The 18,728-nt window shown below is 36.3% G+C and overlaps 1 long non-coding RNA gene across 1 annotated transcript; it reads left to right on the top strand.

Annotated features, from left to right (window-relative positions):
* The first annotated feature begins 1,335 nt into the window (after nt 1–1,335).
* Nucleotides 1,336–5,776, top strand: LOC130048523 (uncharacterized). Its single transcript, XR_008797312.1, has 3 exons — nt 1,336–1,403; nt 5,018–5,073; nt 5,344–5,776. It is a non-coding gene; the product is annotated as an uncharacterized LOC130048523 (long non-coding RNA).
* The last annotated feature ends 12,952 nt before the right edge of the window (nt 5,777–18,728 follow it).

The following is an 18,728-nucleotide window of genomic DNA, read 5'->3' as shown; positions in this document are numbered from 1 at the left end:
TTTCTGAGAACTGTTAGATTAACCTTTTTGTTTTTACAACGTTGACCGCCGCAGAGCAGCACATGAAAATCAACGATTGGTTTGGTGAATATTGATTTCGTGTATGACATGTACCATAAAAAATATTTAATTAGAGATGCGATTGAAATTTGAAGACCGGACATGTACCAGGCGGTATGTACAATTTTGAATGGAAAATTTGTTGAGATATGAAACGTTATGCAGTGTAACATCTCGTTCGAAACAAGACAAACAGAAAGTAGATGCGTTTTTACATCTTATGAATTCTTCCAAACTTTATTCAAATTATCAACAAATGAGAACTCCTGGGACAAAAAAAAACAACCATGATAATAATAATTTAACGATATTATAGAAAGCGCAGCGAGACATCACATAAATTTTATATTTAGAAATTTCCTGCCACGTTTTTGCTCTAGTGGAGGACAACAATGATTAATATATTTTTACATCATAATGAGAACTCCTCAAATGTCAGGCCCGCTTGCATGATTTGTTGGCAATGCAGGTCCTCTGGTCATCATTGTCATGAGGCAGGGACTTGGAAGGAAATTCTTCAAAAAGAATGATGGAAAAATTATTTTATTCATTTTTAACATAGGGTGTTTGTCTTTCTTCCCAGGAGAAATATTCAAAGACAACAAAGTATTGATGGAGAAAATTCATGTTTGCTTACTCAAATGGGCAAAATACATGCAAATAGAGTTTTTCAATTACTTTATCTTGGTCTGATATAATGTTTAGAGTACTAAAATTAATTACAAACCATGTAATATAGTGCATATTGAAATTTATTCTACATCATGTTTAACAAGCGAAGAGCAGTGAAATTTCTAAACTACAGTGTACTAGTTATGAAAATTAACCGTCAAAACTGGGAAAAAACCATGAATGAAGAAATAATAAGTGGTCTGAAGCCAATGGAGAAGTTATCAATTTTTTGTTGACTCATTTAGTCTGAGGGTATAGCTTTTTATTGTTTCTTTTATGAAAAAAGGGCATTATTTTACAAAAGAAATTAAGTGTTGTTGCTTTTATCTCAGTTATTGAGACATTTATGCAATGGGCTAAGTTGTGCTTTTCTGTTCAACTATTGTTTTCGGCATCTGTCTTGCTGTCTGTATGTCAGTTGAGCACTTTTCACCCAATAAACTTAAAAACTGGAAAGTTATTTTTATACAGATCTTGTAAAAGCTTACATTCACATGTCTGATTTCCTATTGTATGAGGAATAATATTTTTACAAAGACTATATATAGAGTATTGGGACACCTTATTTTGATATCAATTTTTTTTTTTCAGAAATAGTGCTACATTTGGAATTGGGGAATTGATTGATTCTGTGGTAAATGAAGATGAAATTCTTGTTGCTGAGCTTTGTGGTAAGTTTGAATATATATAATACTTGTCACTGACACTGTGACACAGTGCAGATAGCAGTAGAGAGTTATTGCAGGTGCAAGGAGCAGCTACAGCCATCCCTAGGTTGCCTATATCTGAACATCACACCCAATATAATAAAATTTAAATATATTTATAGTTTAGTTTACAAATATCATAGCATTTTTATTTCAGTTCTTTATTTTCATTAATTTTATGCTATATTTGTCAATTTCAAAGGGCCTATCCCCATTCCCAAGACAAAAAAAATAAGTATAGGGATGGCAATCTAATAAATTTTTCTAACCGCGGTTAGTCGAAAATTTTTCAGACCGAGTAACCGGTTAATCGAACAGATAAAACTTGTTTGTAATTTTCTTATGAATTATTCAACTTTTATTCTTATTAAGCAATTTATAAAAATAAAATGCTGAACTACAATAAACAGAATTCTTTTCCTTTTAATCAAAGTTAAAAAAAAAAAAAAAGATATTAACATGAACCTAATTTATTACGTTATTTACTGCATACTTAGCCAAACCATATTTTCATCGATATTTACATCAATTTCTCTCCTCGCTGATATTCTTACTTTTTAAAAATGATTTTAAGACCACTGGTGATATTTGGTAACTTCACATCTTATTCTGAAGAAGTCATTCTGATAGCACAGAGGTTCCGTGAATCGCAAGATACAATATTTACTGTTAAAATTGAAGTTGTGGGAATTTTGTGCTATTATCATTTGACCACTGAAAAAGGGGGCTCTGATCACAGGCAAACACTAGCTCACTATTCAAGAACATACAGTGAACTAGTGTATCATGTGAGAAAAGCACCTCATAATCTTTTTTTTTTAATTGTGATTGCTTCGTCTTCGGTTTTTGTACTTTTTTTTTAAACATTGCGGTCCCTATCTCTTCATTAATTAGCTAAGTTCTTTGTCATTTATTAAATATGCTTTTAAATGTATACATATGTGCCAGCCTTATCATATTCAGCTCTATTATATTTATATATCTGCTTTTGTATATAACATCACTACTCATCAGTACACCACTTTGCACCACTTTATAAATAAGAATTAGTTTTGCTTTGCACTTTTGTGTTGTTCAGTGTGTATGCACCCTTTAGTTCTTAGTTATCCTCTGCTTTATGCTAGTAGGCATACAGTGTTATATATTCCATTGAACATGTCAGACACATGGAACTATAGTGTGACAACTGTTTTATGTAGATTTGAAATTTCTAAATGAAATATATAAGTACTGCTCAGTAACATAAAAGCATGATGAGTGGATTTTCTTTCAAAGTTTTTCTTGAGTATAAAATGTAAAGTAGCAGTTTAAAACATTGAAAACAATATGGAATTTGTATCTTTTTTCAAATTCTAAGAAAAGCTTTGAAATAAATGTTAGGTGCATTTCTGCATGAACTATTAACCAGGCACTGCAAGCATCGTGTAACCTGGGGGTTCCAACTAGCATAGAATCTGTTTTAATGGCTTGGTTTGAGAAAATAAATTTATGAGATATGTACTTCGACATGTGCTCTATGTGATGTCTACGTTCGTCAGCCGCAGTTGAATCCGTGTCAAACTCAAGCTGTCTATTGGCTTTGCTTCGTTCCTTTGAGTTTTTAAACTCTATATTTACGCATAAAGTTGCGTACGATTTTGTCCTCTTCAGGTCGGACATTTTGAAACAAACCATCAAGAGAGCACTTGAAGCGAAGCAAGGTGACTGTCAAATGGTTTACTGACTCGGACGGCTAAAATCTGGCTTGAACTCGGTTCTGTTCCGCACCAGACAATAACCAAAAAAAAACATCGCTGTTGGACCAATAATTTTTTTTAGGTCGGCGACCTTTTGAGAGGGTCGGGCGGCTAACGCCCAACAAACACTTTTTGATAGTGACCTGGTACTCAAAAGAAACATATGTTCTTAGGGTCTTGGTTCGCATCCACTGTTCACCCACCTTCATTTTTTTTCGTTGCCTAATTTTATTTTTTAAACAGGATTGTGTATTTTCCTTCAGTTATCGATCTTTCTTTAATGCATGTTTGTCCTTGATAAAAAAGACATTTGTGAGAATGTAGATCATAAATTCTCTGTAAATAAAAAGCAATCAACCGGAACTATACCTCACTGTAAACACACATTGTTCAAGGACAAGAATCATTCACTCTGTGTTACTCAATACAGGTGCCATGGAAAAACAATCATGCCGAGCAAAAATTACTGTATATGCTTTTGAAGAACCTCTCTGGGAAATAGTACTCTTGTGGAAGAAAAACTACAGAGTAGATGCCGTTCATTCCTTGGGAATAATGTGTGCATCGGTGATATTCTTTGCCAAAAAATGTTGGAGGAAGATTTGTAGATAAGAACTGGGTGGGGTCAGTTAAGGTGTATGTCTGAAAGACCTTTGACTTTCACTTCTAGTGCTGGGCATTTGGCGAAGGAACAGACACTTTCTAAGTTTACATTTTAGGTGGAGCCAGGAACAAGAATCGAACCTGGTACCTCCCAATCATGAAAAGAGTGCCCTATCCCTTGGCTTCCACAACCGGTGGCATTGATGAAACTAAACTAAGAAAAATACCATATGAAATTTCAAGATAACAAACTTAAATTGAGTCCACAATAAATGCTGCACAGAAAACGTCAGTGAAAGGGTTCTCCTCCCTCTACACATTATGTATATTGACTAGAACTTAAGCAATGCATGAGAAACAAATAACTTTTTGCATGTGGCCTAAAGTCATCGACTGGAACGGAAATCGATAAGCTTTTTGTAAAGGCGGAAATCAATACCGGCTCTATCATGCCTATAGGTCAAACGATATATTTATACTGAAATGATCCTTTAAGGGCAACTTAAAATTTGATGTTCTCATGTAGTGTAAAATTGATATATACATATTTATCTAAAAATATTTCAGTATAACATCAGAAAAAGATCTCAAAAGTACATGATTTATTGGGACACCCCTCATATTAGTGAGCAGTAACCTTTTGTCAATTGCCTTTCAGTAGCATGAGTAGAGTTGTCATTGATGCATTAGATATTGATGTATCATCGATTTAAAATGTTTTGCTACAATATTGATACATTTTCTGAGTATCCATACATTACATATATATTATATAATTTAACTAAAACTGTGTAAAATCAGCATCAGGTTTAAAAATTATGGCCACATTTTCAGCAGGATTAAGTTACTCTCATAGTTGCACTATCCTGGATCGCATTTTTAAATGTAAATGTCAGTCTGTTCAGGCTAGCATATGCTTTTCGCAGCAAATTCTGTATTGATGTAATATCTGCAACAGGGTTGTGCATTATTTATTTAAAAAAGACTATTAAATTTGTTTTCTTTTTGAAGAAATTCGCATAAAATACTAAATTTTCTCAAAGAAGGTCTCTTTAATTATATTTTCTTTGAATTAAATCGCACGTATGAGCACATGTGCTCCAAGATTTTCAATATATTGAAAAAGCGATACTTTTTGTTAATTGATATATCAATATTGAAATCCTCATCAGTGAAAGAAAGGTTTGTATAGTGCAAATATGTATTGTATATATGAAAGGATTTTCCTTTTTTTTTAAGAAACCAACATGTAAACAGGAAAAGAAAAGTTACTTTCAACGCAGAAATAGATCAAGGTATGAATGAAAGTGTTTCTGATTAAATTGAGAAAAAAATTATCCAAGGGGATAAATTTTAAGTGAGGGAAGTTTCAAAGCAATTAGTATACTTTCAATTTATTCCATTTCACGTGCTTTTAAAGAAAACTGTTCTAAGAGGATATAAACAATTCTCCTCACACACCAAATAGTACTTGTGCACATATTTTTGAAGTTGTAGTAAAACCCTGTTTTAACTTACAAATGTAGAATTTTATTCACTGAGCTCCGGTTATATTTGATTCACAGATTCTTATGAAGAAGACGAGGGTTATGTCCCAACTGATGAAGAATCGTCGGAAGAACCATCAAGCACCACATTTTCATCAAAGAGAAAAAGATGGACAGTGGATGAGGAGAATGTCCTGAGATTTGAATTTAATAAGAACTTTAAAGATAAAAACTTGCAAGAAATGCTGAAGCACTGAAAGTAAAAAAAACAAATACAAATTTCTTGCTGATAAAGATATTTATTAGATAAGGAGTAAAGTGAAACATATGCTGAGACGTAAATGAGTTAACAGAGTTAGGACTTTTGTCATGCAGTCAAACATGATTCTGTGAAACTTTAAACTGGAACAGTAACTCCTGAAAAAATACCCCAGACTTATTTTTTGGTCATCTCAATTAACTTAGAGGTAGATAAACAAGGGTCCTACTGAATGCTAAATGTTTTAGATTGAATGTTTATATATTATACCTGTATACACTCTCTTCCTGTCTGCATCATTTGTCCCGGGGTGTGACCTTATGGTTGAAGTTTTTAGTCATTTTAAAATCATAATCTCAGCATTAAGATGTTATAATTTCATATATGTCAGGGGATGCTTACTCCTCCTAGGCACCTGATCCCACCTCTGGTGTGTCCAGGGGTCCGTGTTTGCCCAACTATCTATTTTGTATTGCTTGTAGGAGTTATGAGATTGATCACTGTTCGTTATCTTCACCTTGCATATGTCACTGTTTTTGTTTAAGGTTAAGTGAACATGATCGAAATATTATGTGAGTATACTCGCTATGATAACTATCTGCATCATTTGTAACTGGCGTACTACAGTTTGAAATGCATTAGTGTAAAGATGTAAAGTTATTTTTAAAAAATCACTGTTATGAGTATGGCACATACTTCATATATTTTAAAAGTATAATACAAATGCATTTTAGAAATACTTATAGTTTAAAAAGACAGTCATGTTACATATTGTATATAATTGTTATATTGTATCTAATGGGTAGGTTATGAAAAACGTTATTATATCCAACCTTTGGGGGTTTTAATCCAACACTTGTTGCAGGCAACCACAAGGTGAATGTGGCACCTCTGGTTTTTAGATCTACTGGTCATAGACCAGAAGAATTTATGGATGGTAAAGTGTCCTTTATTCGTCTGTCTGTGTGTTTGTTTGTTCGTCTCTTTTTGTCTGTCTCTCTTTCTGTTAACTACCCCTTCAGCTTTTGTCTGATTTCAATAAAACTCATTACATAGGTAGACAATATCAGACACACAACTTTCTTTATTGGTTCTTGATTTCGATGAATGATGGTGCCATGGTTACAAAAATTAGAATAATCTGTGAAATTCTTTCCAAATACTTCTCCTACAGTTTTGGTCTGATTGAATAAAATTTTGTACACAAGTAGATTACATCAAAATTCATAATTCTATTTATCAGTATTTTATTTCAATAAATGGTGTTGCCATGGTTACTATAAGTAGAATAATTTGTAAAATTCTTTCAAAATGCTACTTTTTCTACAGTTTTGACCTGATAAAATTTAATATTTCGGGTCCAAACCAATAGAGCTACAGTCGTATCAGAGACTTGGTTATTTATATACAGTGAATCAAACTAAACTATATAATTAAATGAGGACGAAAGAATGCAAATCTAATTCCTAAGTTTTTTGGGGGTTTTTTTTGGGGGGGGGGTTGATGACATATTTATTTTCAGCTATCTATTCTTATGTGATCTTTCATTATTAAAAAAAATTAATACCTAAGATAAAGTGTTTTATCGATATCAAGAATGTTCACATCTATTAATATTGTATACGAAATAATGCATACGAATTTTCCCCATTAACTTTTTGAAATAAAATGTAATCTTTAACTAATAAAAGTGTTATCTTATTAGAGTTATTTTACCCCTGCAAATAAAGTTAGCCTGGTATATATAGGATTTCCCTTGTCTGTCTGTTTATCTGCCTGTCTAGGTGACAAGTGTTGAGGAGGGATTGCCATGTCATGGTCATAACTTTGGGGGGGGGGGATTAGCCATTTATATTTGACACACAGATGAACATAACCATGTGTTTGTCATGACCTTGATCTGGTGTCACCAGGAGAAAATAGTTTGTGTTGTGACCTTTATCAGATATTATTTAGACAAGGCCACAAGGAGAAAAATGTATGAAATTTTGGTCTGGGTCATAGCTGTATCAGAGGAAATAATCTATATAACTAGGCACAGAGGTTACTTCAAACCTAATGCTATGTCATATTACTTAGATCATTTCATTTGATGAAGGTCGGTGGGGATGTGAGAAACTGTGTCTGGACCATTGCTGTGTAACAGAAATTTAAGACTGTGTAACAGAAATTTAGGAATGTTATTGACACTGTAGTTGCTCATGATTTGAGGGTTTGTCCTGCACCTGACACGAGTCAATTGGTCATGCAGAATGTCAGTTTGAGGAATTGTATTGATTGTATCATGGTTATCACATTTTTAAAATTGAGTTTTCTTGTTTACCATAATATTCTGAACTCTACAGTCTCTGTAATCTTTTTTTTTAAAGATTTTTTTTATTTGAGAGGAAAAAATCATGAAATTCAATTAATTTGTTTGACTACTTTAGTTAATATTCTACTGTTGCATGTAGCTTGATTGGTCAATTTACATGTACTGATGGTTACTTTGAGGAAATTTTTCAGAAAAAAAATGATAACATGTATATATCAACTTGATGTGGTTTGTGGCTTCCTACCCACTATGCAACTGCTGTTTATTTGATACATGTATGTTACATATTATTGTATCTACTACCCCCCCCCCACACACACACACACAAGCATACTGGAATTAACGTCTGGTTAAGGACAGTGTTTAGGTCTAATCCAAGCTTTTCAGAACCAGTATCCAAATCAATCGTGCATAAATCATAGTTCAGTATTATATGCCTGGACCATGCATGCATTGATTGCTGCATCTTACCTACATATTACACGGCAGTGACTCTGGTTAAGGACAGCATTTAGGTCAGTTCTTTACATATATCAATAAGTATTGAAACCAAATTACATGTATAGAGCATCTAAGAATGCTTTGTCAGATGCATGCTTCAAATGCTGCATTTCACCTGCCGTTTACTCATCAGTGAGTCCGGTTAAAAGACGGTTTTGGTTGTTCCCAGCTTTCAACATGTACTCTACAAACCAAAAGAATGCTTTGTCGGAGGAATGCTTTTGATGCTGCATTTGACCAACACTTTAGACGTCAATGTTTTCAGTTAAGGAAAGTGTTCTGGTCTGTTACAAGATAATTATGGAGATATACAAACCAAACTTAGATAAACGATGGATCTAAAGATGTTTTGCAGATCTTTGACACCGGTTAAGGACAACGTTTTGGTTTGTTATCAGCTTATCAAAAGGGGTACACCAACCAGACTTGCTCCTGAGGTGCATCTATATATCGATGCTCATTTCAGTGCATGCTTTGCATGCTGCATCTGACCTACATTGCATGCTTGCGTGATTCAGGTGCTTTGTTGAAAATTTCCCCAAAGAAAAAGTCTATATACTAGTCTGATAAAATGATGCGTTTTTTTGAGTTCCTATACAAATCATACTCAATTGTATGCGATATATAATTGTTTTTGCATCCACACATGTTTTATGGGATATGTCCCACAAAGAATATATACATATATTGCTATAATATGGTTTGTGGGTTCCTACCCACAAGTATGTTATATATAATTATCTACTATATATCACTCTGGGACATATACCCACAATGTAATGACCCACAACGTTATATATAGCTTTGAAACCAAATATGAGAAAACTTTATAATTTTCCTATATTTGAGATCTACATCAAAATCTATTCTTAAAAATGTGGTTCCTTTTGTAATTAACCTATTACAAATGCAGGGTCCCATAAACCATGTTTAAGGATCATGACCCACAAACCATAGCAAGTACCTATATATATGTGTGTGTGTGTGTGTGTGTGTGTGTGTGTGTGTGTGTGTGTGTGTGTGTGTGTGTGTGTGTGTGTGTGTGTGTGTGTGTGTGTGTGTGTGTGCTGTATATGATATATACGTATATACATTTACAGGATATTTTCCTGTTTTGGATTGTTGTACAGTAAAGAATATACACACACACTGTATATGAAGAGGAAAGTTTCCATTTTGTTTTATCCAGTAACTTATGTTAACTGAGTTGAAGGTCAACATTTTGTGATATTTACCAGGGTAATAACAAACAATTCAGAATTTCAAAGTGCTCTGATATTATGATCTAATAATTATGTAGATTCCATCTGGTATTATATTTTTGGAAAAATAAAATGCAAAATATTATCAGAATAAAATAGTTTACCTTTTTTGTGTGTTACATATATGAATTATGGAATATTTTTGAACATTACATATTTAACGAGATCTGTTAAGAGTACCTCACCCGGGTTTATAAAAACAGTTCTCTATATAGTTCACACGTTTGGTTGAAATATAGTTTGTTTCTTAAAAAAACCCACAAACATTTCGTGAGTTTGTATTGTTATATTATGCAAAGAAAAAGTATAAAAAATGCTGTTGATGGTATGAGGGGGAAAATAAATGCCGTTGGGGGAGGGGGTGTATATTAAATGCCGTTGGGGGAGGGGTGTATATTAAATGCTGATGGTGATATTGGGGGGGGGTATAATAAATATCGATGGTGGTATCGATGGTGGTATTGGGTGTATAATAAATGCTGATGATGGCATGGGTGTATAATAAATGCTGATGGTGGTATGGGTGTATAATAAATGCTGATGGTGGTATGGGGGGTATAATAAATGCTGATGGTGGTATTGGGGGGATAATAAATGCTGATGGTGGTATTGGGGGGGGGTATTATAAATGCTGATGGGGGTATAATAAATGCTGATGGTGGTATTGGTGTATAATAAATGCTGATGGGGGGTATAATAAATGCTGATGGGGGTATAATAAATGCTGATGATGGTATGGGTGTATAATAAATGCTGATGGTGGTATGGGTGTATAATAAATGCTGATGGTGGTATGGGGGGGTATAATAAATGCTGATGGTGGTATTGGTGTATAATAAATGCTGATGGTGGTATTGGTGTATAATAAATGCTGATGGGGGGTATAATAAATGCTGATGGGGTATAATAAATGCTGATGGTGGTATGGGAGGTATAAGAAATGCTGATGGGGGGTATAATAAATGCTGATGGTGGTATTGGTGTATAATAAATGCTGATGGGGAGTATAATAAATGCTGATGGTGGTATGGGGGGTATAAGAAATGCCGATGGTGGTATTATAAATGTTGATGGTGGCATTGGGGTATATTAAATGTCGATGGGGGTATAATAATTGTCGATGGTGGTATTGGGGAGTATAATAAATGTCGATGGTGGTATGGGGGGGGTATAATAAATGCTGATGGTGGTATTGGGGGGGGTATAATAAATGCTGATGGAGGTATTTGGGGGTATAATAAATGTCGGTGGTATTGGGGTATAATAAATGCTGATGGTGGTATTGGAGGTATAATAAATGCTGATGGTGGTATTTGTGGGTATAATAAATGTCGATGGGGGTATAATAAATGCTGATGGTGGTATGGGGGTATTATAAATGTCGATGGTGGTATTGGGGGGTGGGGTATTATAAATGTCGATGGTGGTATTGGGGGTATCATAAAAATCGATGGTGGTATTGGGGGGGATTATAAATGTCGATGGTGGTATTGGGGGTATCATAAATGTCGATGGGGGTATTATAAATGCTGATGGTGGTATTGGGGGGAGGGGGTATTATAAATGTCGATGGTGGTATTGGGGGTATCATAAATGTCGATGGTGGTATTGGGGGTATTATAAATGCCGATGGTGGTATGGGGTTATAATTAAAAGCTATTCTAAAAATATACGTCTTGAGGTCCGCTTTAAAACTATACAGTGAAGCATATTGTCTGAGTTTAAAAGGCAGAGGGTTCCAGAGACTCGACGCGGCCTCATCCAAACGTCAATTTCCATAACTGTCTTTCAAGATTTTACTAGAAAATTCATTCTTAATATACTCACAATCAATAAAAACGCAACCCTGAAAAAGATGTGAATAAATTTTATCAGAGATGTTATTTGCATAATGTAAACCATTGTCAACTTCACATGGTTTGGAAAAGTGAACATCTTGTGTTTGAAATTGAATACTTGATTGTACATAACTGAACATCTTGTGTTTGAAATTGAATACTTGATTGTACAGAAGTAAACATCCTGTGTTTGAAATTGAATACTTGATTGTACAGAAGTGACATCTTGTGTTTGAAATTGAATACTTGATTGTACAGAAGTGACATCTTGTGTTTGAAATTGAATACTTGATTGTACAGAAGTGAACATCTTGTGTTTGAAATTGAATACTTGATTGTACAGAAGTGACATCTTGTGTTTGAAATTGAATACTTGATTGTACAGAAGTGAACATCCTTTGTTTGAAATTGAATACTTGATTGTACAGAAGTGAACATCCTGTGTTTGAAATTGAATACTTGATTGTACAGAAGTAAACATCCTGTGTTTGAAATTGAATACTTGATTGTACAGAAGTGAACATCCTGTGTTTGAAATTGAATACTTGATTGTACAGAAGTGAACATCCTGTGTTTGAAATTGAATACTTGATTGTACATAACTGAACATCTTGTGTTTGAAATTGAATACTTGATTGTACAGTGAACATCCTGTGTTTGAAATTGAATACTTGATTGTACATAACTGAACATCTTGTGTTTGAAATTGAATACTTGATTGCACCGTGTATAACAACAATGAGAAGCACGACCACCTTTGAAATCAAAATTCTAAAATCAGTAACTAATGTGTCCTCCGCCTGCTACAACACACGCACGCCATCTCCTAGGCATAGAACGGGTTAGACTTTGTATTCGGACTTGCGGTATGTTTCTCCATTCTGCATGCAATGCTGCGGGTGAAAACACCGGCCATGGACGCGTGTTGAGGCCTTGTTGACGTAAGAAGGCAGTCGTTAGACGGGCAGAGTGAAGTCGCACATTAGGGAAAAGAGAACTAATTCATTTCCCATAGACCTCAATACTAACCTTTGGCCCTCTCACTAATTAACTATATTAATTTTAAACAAATGACCACAAACATTTCAAAGTTCATTCCAAGTGTTGATAAAAAACGACAAAAATTATATAGGGTCCCGTGCCTTTTATAGGCCATAATTGTACTTTTTTTTTTTTTTTACAACACATAGCAATCTGCAGTAAATTACACCCTTCATTTTAAGCACACCCCTACCATGGTAATTTCCTCAGTCATTTCTTGATTTTGTGAGAGAATTTTTCAACCTGACAATTTGAACCTCCATAATATTTCTTTCAATTCCAAATAATTTCACTCTTGATATTAGCCAATCACACAACATCTAGACATTCATACCCCCGCTCAATCTTGGGGTAAACTGCGTCCGGGTTACGCATGCGGGGATTTGGTACTCTCATTCCATTATCCTGCTGAAACTGAGTGATATCACGGTAGGCAGCAAAGAACGGGGCAACTGCTGGCCGTAGAACCTCATTAATGTAACGCTGTATAGTGAGAGTGCCATCAATGATGGTAAGATGTGTGCGATGACGAAAGGAAGTGCCGCCCCATACCATTACTCTCCCGCCTCCCCATCTACCCGCCTCCCGAACACAACAATTTGCATAGCGTTCACCTCGTCGTCACCATATACGGATACGCCCATCATTACCGCTTAAATGAATACGGGACTCATCCGTGAATAAGCTGACATCCCACAGTTGACGCAGACAGACGTCGACCGACGACGCTTTGTATATTTTGTGCTGTTTGTGTCGCCGTAAGAAATCGGTCACGGAGATGACGTAATTGGATGAGACGGTCCTGGTTTGGCGACGTCATTCTAGCTCTGCCTGGGCGTGGTTTGTCATTAACGGAACCTGTTAGTGCAATCATCTGAGTCAGTCTAGTGATAGTCGAATGGGAACAACCCATCTGTCTAGCAATTTGTCGCGCAGACAGGCCTGCAGCTAACATACCCTTTGCTTCATAGCGCAGATTGTTACTCAGCCTCGGCATATTTTCAAAATGAAACAGTCTATCAAAATTTCTTTCTTGGGATTTATTCACCCGATATTCATGAATGCTACACATATGCAAATTGCAGAGTCAGGCCAAGCATGAATCGACTCGCTCGGACGAAATCATGAGTCACTGACCAATACCCAACAAACCGTATCTGGACTGAAGCATTCAACTGAGACCGAGCTTAATTTATGTTTTATTTTATAGTGTATTTACAAGCGTTAAAACATACTTGTATGAAAATTGTTGGTTGATGAAAATTATTGAAAATAGAACTGTTGCGTTTTCATTGCTTGTGAGTATATAAATACACTGAATTTTTATGATGAAAAAGCTCTGGTTAGACAAGCACTTTTGGCATTTGAATTATTTTATAACTGGGAACTAGGATTTTGGAATTAACTATTTTGTGTAGATTCAGCTCGTCATGGACTTTAATCATTGTTCAACTGTTGTAAGTTAACCTAGTATTTTGCTATTGTTGCAACTTTCTTTCAATTACTAATTGTAAAAAAAATCTTATTAGTTGTTTAATTGCCTTTGTTCGTAAATTCTGCTGCTGTGTTATCAAGGGTTAATTTTGACCCATAACAATACTAACAAGAAACATTGGTGCAAGCACCAAATTCATGGACTGAAAATATTTTGGGACGTGTAAGAACTAAATATTTTATGAAAAGGTGCTCCAAAGAATCCCTTTGTTTAAAAGCGCGCGAAAAATGCAAAGAGAAGGCTGGTAAAATTTAGAGATATTTCCGTCAAACCAAATAAGTGAAAGAATCGTTAATTTTACAAATTAGCTCAACTATGGCAACTTATATTAAGATTTTAACTTAATTCGCAATACCAAAGTCAATAACAGACTATACACAGTTTACACCACAGACACCTGAGGTATTGATACTTAATATATATTACCTCCCCCTCCCCTTTTGGTAACTTTTTTGCAGCGATAATTTCTCCTCCAAAATGTATGGATTCCTTGTCTATCTCATCCCTCTTTCGATTTATTTAACGTCTCACGCTTTTTGTAAGCTTTAGAGATTGGCCGTCTACCGGTATAATAATATATAATTTTTTTCAGACAATTGTCCAAGGGTCCGTGCATTTTGCCCAAATCTCTATTTTGTATTAATACAACCTATCATTGGGACAAATGCTGTGACATGTTTCATACCGATTGTTAGGTCGTTCTTGGCACACTAATTTTGACTACGGATAATTCCGTTTACCTGATCAAGATATAGGGCTCACGGCGGGTGTGACCGGTTGACAGGGGGGTGCTTGCTCCTCTTAGGCACCTGACCTCACCTCTGATATATCTAGGGGTCCATGTTTGCCCAACTCTATATTTTGTATTGCTGATAGGAGTTATGAGATTGATCACTGTTCATTATCTTCACGTTATTCAGTATAGAAAATGTTGTCAGTGAATGCCCTTTTCCACATGTTCCTGCAGTTTTGTGTCAGCAACGCGCCTATGGGGCCTCCGTGGCCGAGTGGTTAGAGCATTGCGCTCAAAATCACACGGCCTTTCACCTCTGTTGGCGCGGGTTCGAATCCCGCTTGCGCCGGTAAGTGAGAAAGTTTCCCAGTTTACTTTCGGAAGGTCGGTGGTCTCTTCCCAGGTACATTGTATCTGGGTTCTCTCTTCCACCAATAAAAACTGGGGGCCCACCATATAACTGAAAAATCGTTGAGTGTGGCGGAAAACATCTATCAATTAATCAATCCTGTGTAAACTGCTTGTGCTGTCACATCCCGTAAGTGCATGTGCTGCTGGGAGACTTTTATAGAACTTCACACCATGTTCTGCCACAGTGGAATGGACAGGGATGCCTGCACTGTTATGACCCATCAGCATGTACACAAAATCAGCGAGTATGTCATCGCTGCAATAGCATAACCAGGCCAAAAATAAGTCTTGTTTCCTGTTACCCGAGTTGCATGTACCTGGACTCAAAGCTGCTGACTTGAATTTTTTTCTTACCAAATTTCTGAAGACAAATTATTTCCGGATCGAAATGTGTTTTAAATCCGATCCGGGTTAGCTTATAAATCAAAAAAAAAATTATAAACTTACCTGGAGTTTTTTGTCTTGGTAACTGGAAACAAACATATATTTTTCATGTTTAGCTCAACAGTACCAAAACATCAGTATCATAACTGATTTTGACTACGGATAACTCCGTTTACCTGATCAAGATATAGGGCTCACGGCGGGTATGACCGGTCCATAGGGAATGCTTACTCCCCCCAGGTACAATAAGTACCAGCAATTGGCGAAAGAGGACGACTGAGTCAAATCTCATTGGTCTTATATTTACAGCCTTCGCTATATCGGCAAAGGCTTTGATTTCCAGTTTGAACTCTTGTGTCCCAGTATGAACACACATTAATAAAAATCCACAAACATGCAAAGTTAGATCAGCTGAACTGTAAAATATTAATTTAAAATCATTGCTTACAGTGCCACGTGGTACCATGTTAATTGCATATATATATATAACCCTGTAAGTATTATAAACTCAGAAGTCCTAATTTGTGCAAATTTATGAAAGTTGTGCAAATCATACTTAACCACTTTGTTTGATTTTCTGCATAATTGGACAAAATGTACTTTCTATCTTTTTCCCAAAAATGTAACTTTGTGACAGAAACTCCAAATTAAGGCCAAGTCATACACATTTTATCAGACTACAACCACCATCTCCATCATCTAGACAAAATCATGCATCAAATCAAATAGGTTGCACTTTGTTCTACCCTAGGTTGGGGTTACTCCCCTTTTAAAGCCTCTTTTGAGAAATGAGCACAGCACTATTATGTTCATTTTGTCGGACGTGCAAGGGACGTTTCACACTCTGTAATGTTAGTACACGTGTTTAATCATAGTATGGCATTAACGTTATAGCAATTTGTACAGTTTAATGTCAGTAAGTTAAAGCATGTAGCCCTCTAGGTACTCGCCCCGCCCTCTAGGCACTCGCCCCGCCTTTAAACTCGGCACTAACTTTTCTTCCTATAGCATTGTTATGAGACAAAAGGTGTTGATGCTCAGAGAGTTACAATAAATCACGATCTACTATCTAATCAAAGTGGCAGCACCCCAGGTTATGTCTTGCTCATTTTCTAAACACATTTCATGATTGGAATGTATATGTGTAATATGGGGGTGGGTGGAAGCCAAGATTTAAGTTAAACAAGCTACAAAACTTTCAGCGAGCTGCTTTATATGCATTATTGAAGTGAAGGGTGTATTTGTGTCTATAAAGACAGGGGAGGAAAAAGCCTGTGTTACCAAGCGTTTACTATCGTACTGCGTACGAGTCTATGTACAGGTCTACGTGTTCAGCACGAGTTCGTAGTTCCATCATACGGGAGCAATGTTGTTTTTTCAAAACACGTGCCAGAAGCAGTGATGATAATAAACATACCAGAGGCGGATCCAGGATTTCCGAAGGGGGGAGGGGGAGGGGCAGATGTGAAAAAGAAGTATTATTTAAAATAATCAACCATTTTGGGTGCCAAATCTGAAGTTTTTATCATTGTATCTTTGATAGTGGCACAACAAAACACACACACTTTCATGGGCACCCCCATTACAGCGGACACCTTGAGTACCGGAAATATTTGCGGCGATTCCCATTGGTCCTCGATAGGTCACGTAAGATTACGCATTTTAATGAGTTATGCGAAAATATCGGCCTTGTGACCCACGGTAGGTAAACAAATAGAGCAACTGACCGTGGGTTTCCGACGATGTGAAAATTGGAACTTGATCTTTATTACCAAGTATTATACTGACTACTGTATTCCTTTCCTCATTCACAAAGATATCTTGTTTAGAAAATAGTTTTCTTCTTTTATCAACTCATATCAACATTGACCTAGAAGTGAGTCATTAAACGAGCATTGTGATGCACAGAGATAAAACAAATACCATGATATTAACGCTCTGATCTTCAGTCACAATTATTCAAAAAAAATTATCATATCGTATCATCATCTGTACACGCCACACCTGCTTATTCCAGTTTCTATTTTATGGATGTTACTTGTTCAAATGCACATGATCAAGAACATTTAAGCCCCACCCCAATTCTCACCCCATCTGCACCTCCAGTACAAACAGTTTAATACTCTTCATCATCATCATCATCATCATCATCATCATCAATGTTTGGCAGATCAGTGTCATCGCTAGAGGCAGTAGGAGGCAGATTTTCATAGTCTTTGACTTTGCACATATCTGTACATTTTAACCCGTTCTCGAGGCCGGCACAGATTTTGATGTCACAAGTTTTGCGACATGTGCAAGCCAACAACTCTAGAATGACGTCAGGTGCTGGCTGGACGCTCATCCAGTCTATCACTAAAATATCACCATCCTGATTTTCAATTTCCCACCCACTCTAGGCTGCGTCAGGAGACTGTGGATCACCTGTAAGACAGCGTCGCCATAATCCAGCTTGGCAGTTGACTTTCTGGGCGTGTTTCTGCAGAAAGTCCTGACAGGGGGCAGCTAGTGAGATTCAATATCTCCGCTTTTCGCACAGAACAACAGGTATCTGAGCTCCAGATGTTGACTGCTTTGATGCGTACAACAAACAAGTGAGCTTTTCTAATTTCTTGAATAGTTCATGGGACAGTTTCCAGTCCTTGCCAAAGTCACAGAAAACCTGCTGCACCTCTTCATTTGACTTCAACATATTCAGTAGAGCTAATTTCCCCTTTCCTGGTTAAGAACTGACATGAGCAGCATGAATGAAACGGCCATAAGCCTCCTCTTGGACGCATTCCAGCTCAGACACGTCACGATATCTGACAGCTGAGAGTCGGTAGCATAACTCTTCACATGTGGCAAAGAGGACTTTGCGAAGACTACCAAGATTCTCCAGATACTTTTCTCTTTTCCACTCCTAGTCCAAGAACTTGATCAGGCTCACCTTGTTACCCTCTTGTGCCAAGAATTTACGCCATTGCTTGATCCTCTGACCAGGTGCAATGTTCTGTTCCTGTAGTCCTGCAATCCCATTCCTATTGGCCCTTTCATTATACTTGATAGACTGGAATGTGTCAAAGACAATATCCATTCTGGTGCTTATTGATGCTTCTCTGATGACCATCGATAAGATACGATCGGGAGCTTCATCAAACGTAGGCTGCTGCCCGTCAAACGTAGCTCGCTGGACAATAGGAATTCCATCGATTATCGTGGCTGACTGAATAAGGAGTGAGTCTA

Source organism: Ostrea edulis, chromosome 7 (assembly GCF_947568905.1).
Source record: "Ostrea edulis chromosome 7, xbOstEdul1.1, whole genome shotgun sequence".
In the NCBI taxonomy this organism is placed as follows: Eukaryota; Metazoa; Mollusca; class Bivalvia; order Ostreida; family Ostreidae; genus Ostrea; species Ostrea edulis.
Note: the sequence above shows the minus strand (reverse complement) of the source record. Positions and strands in the feature narration are given on the sequence as shown.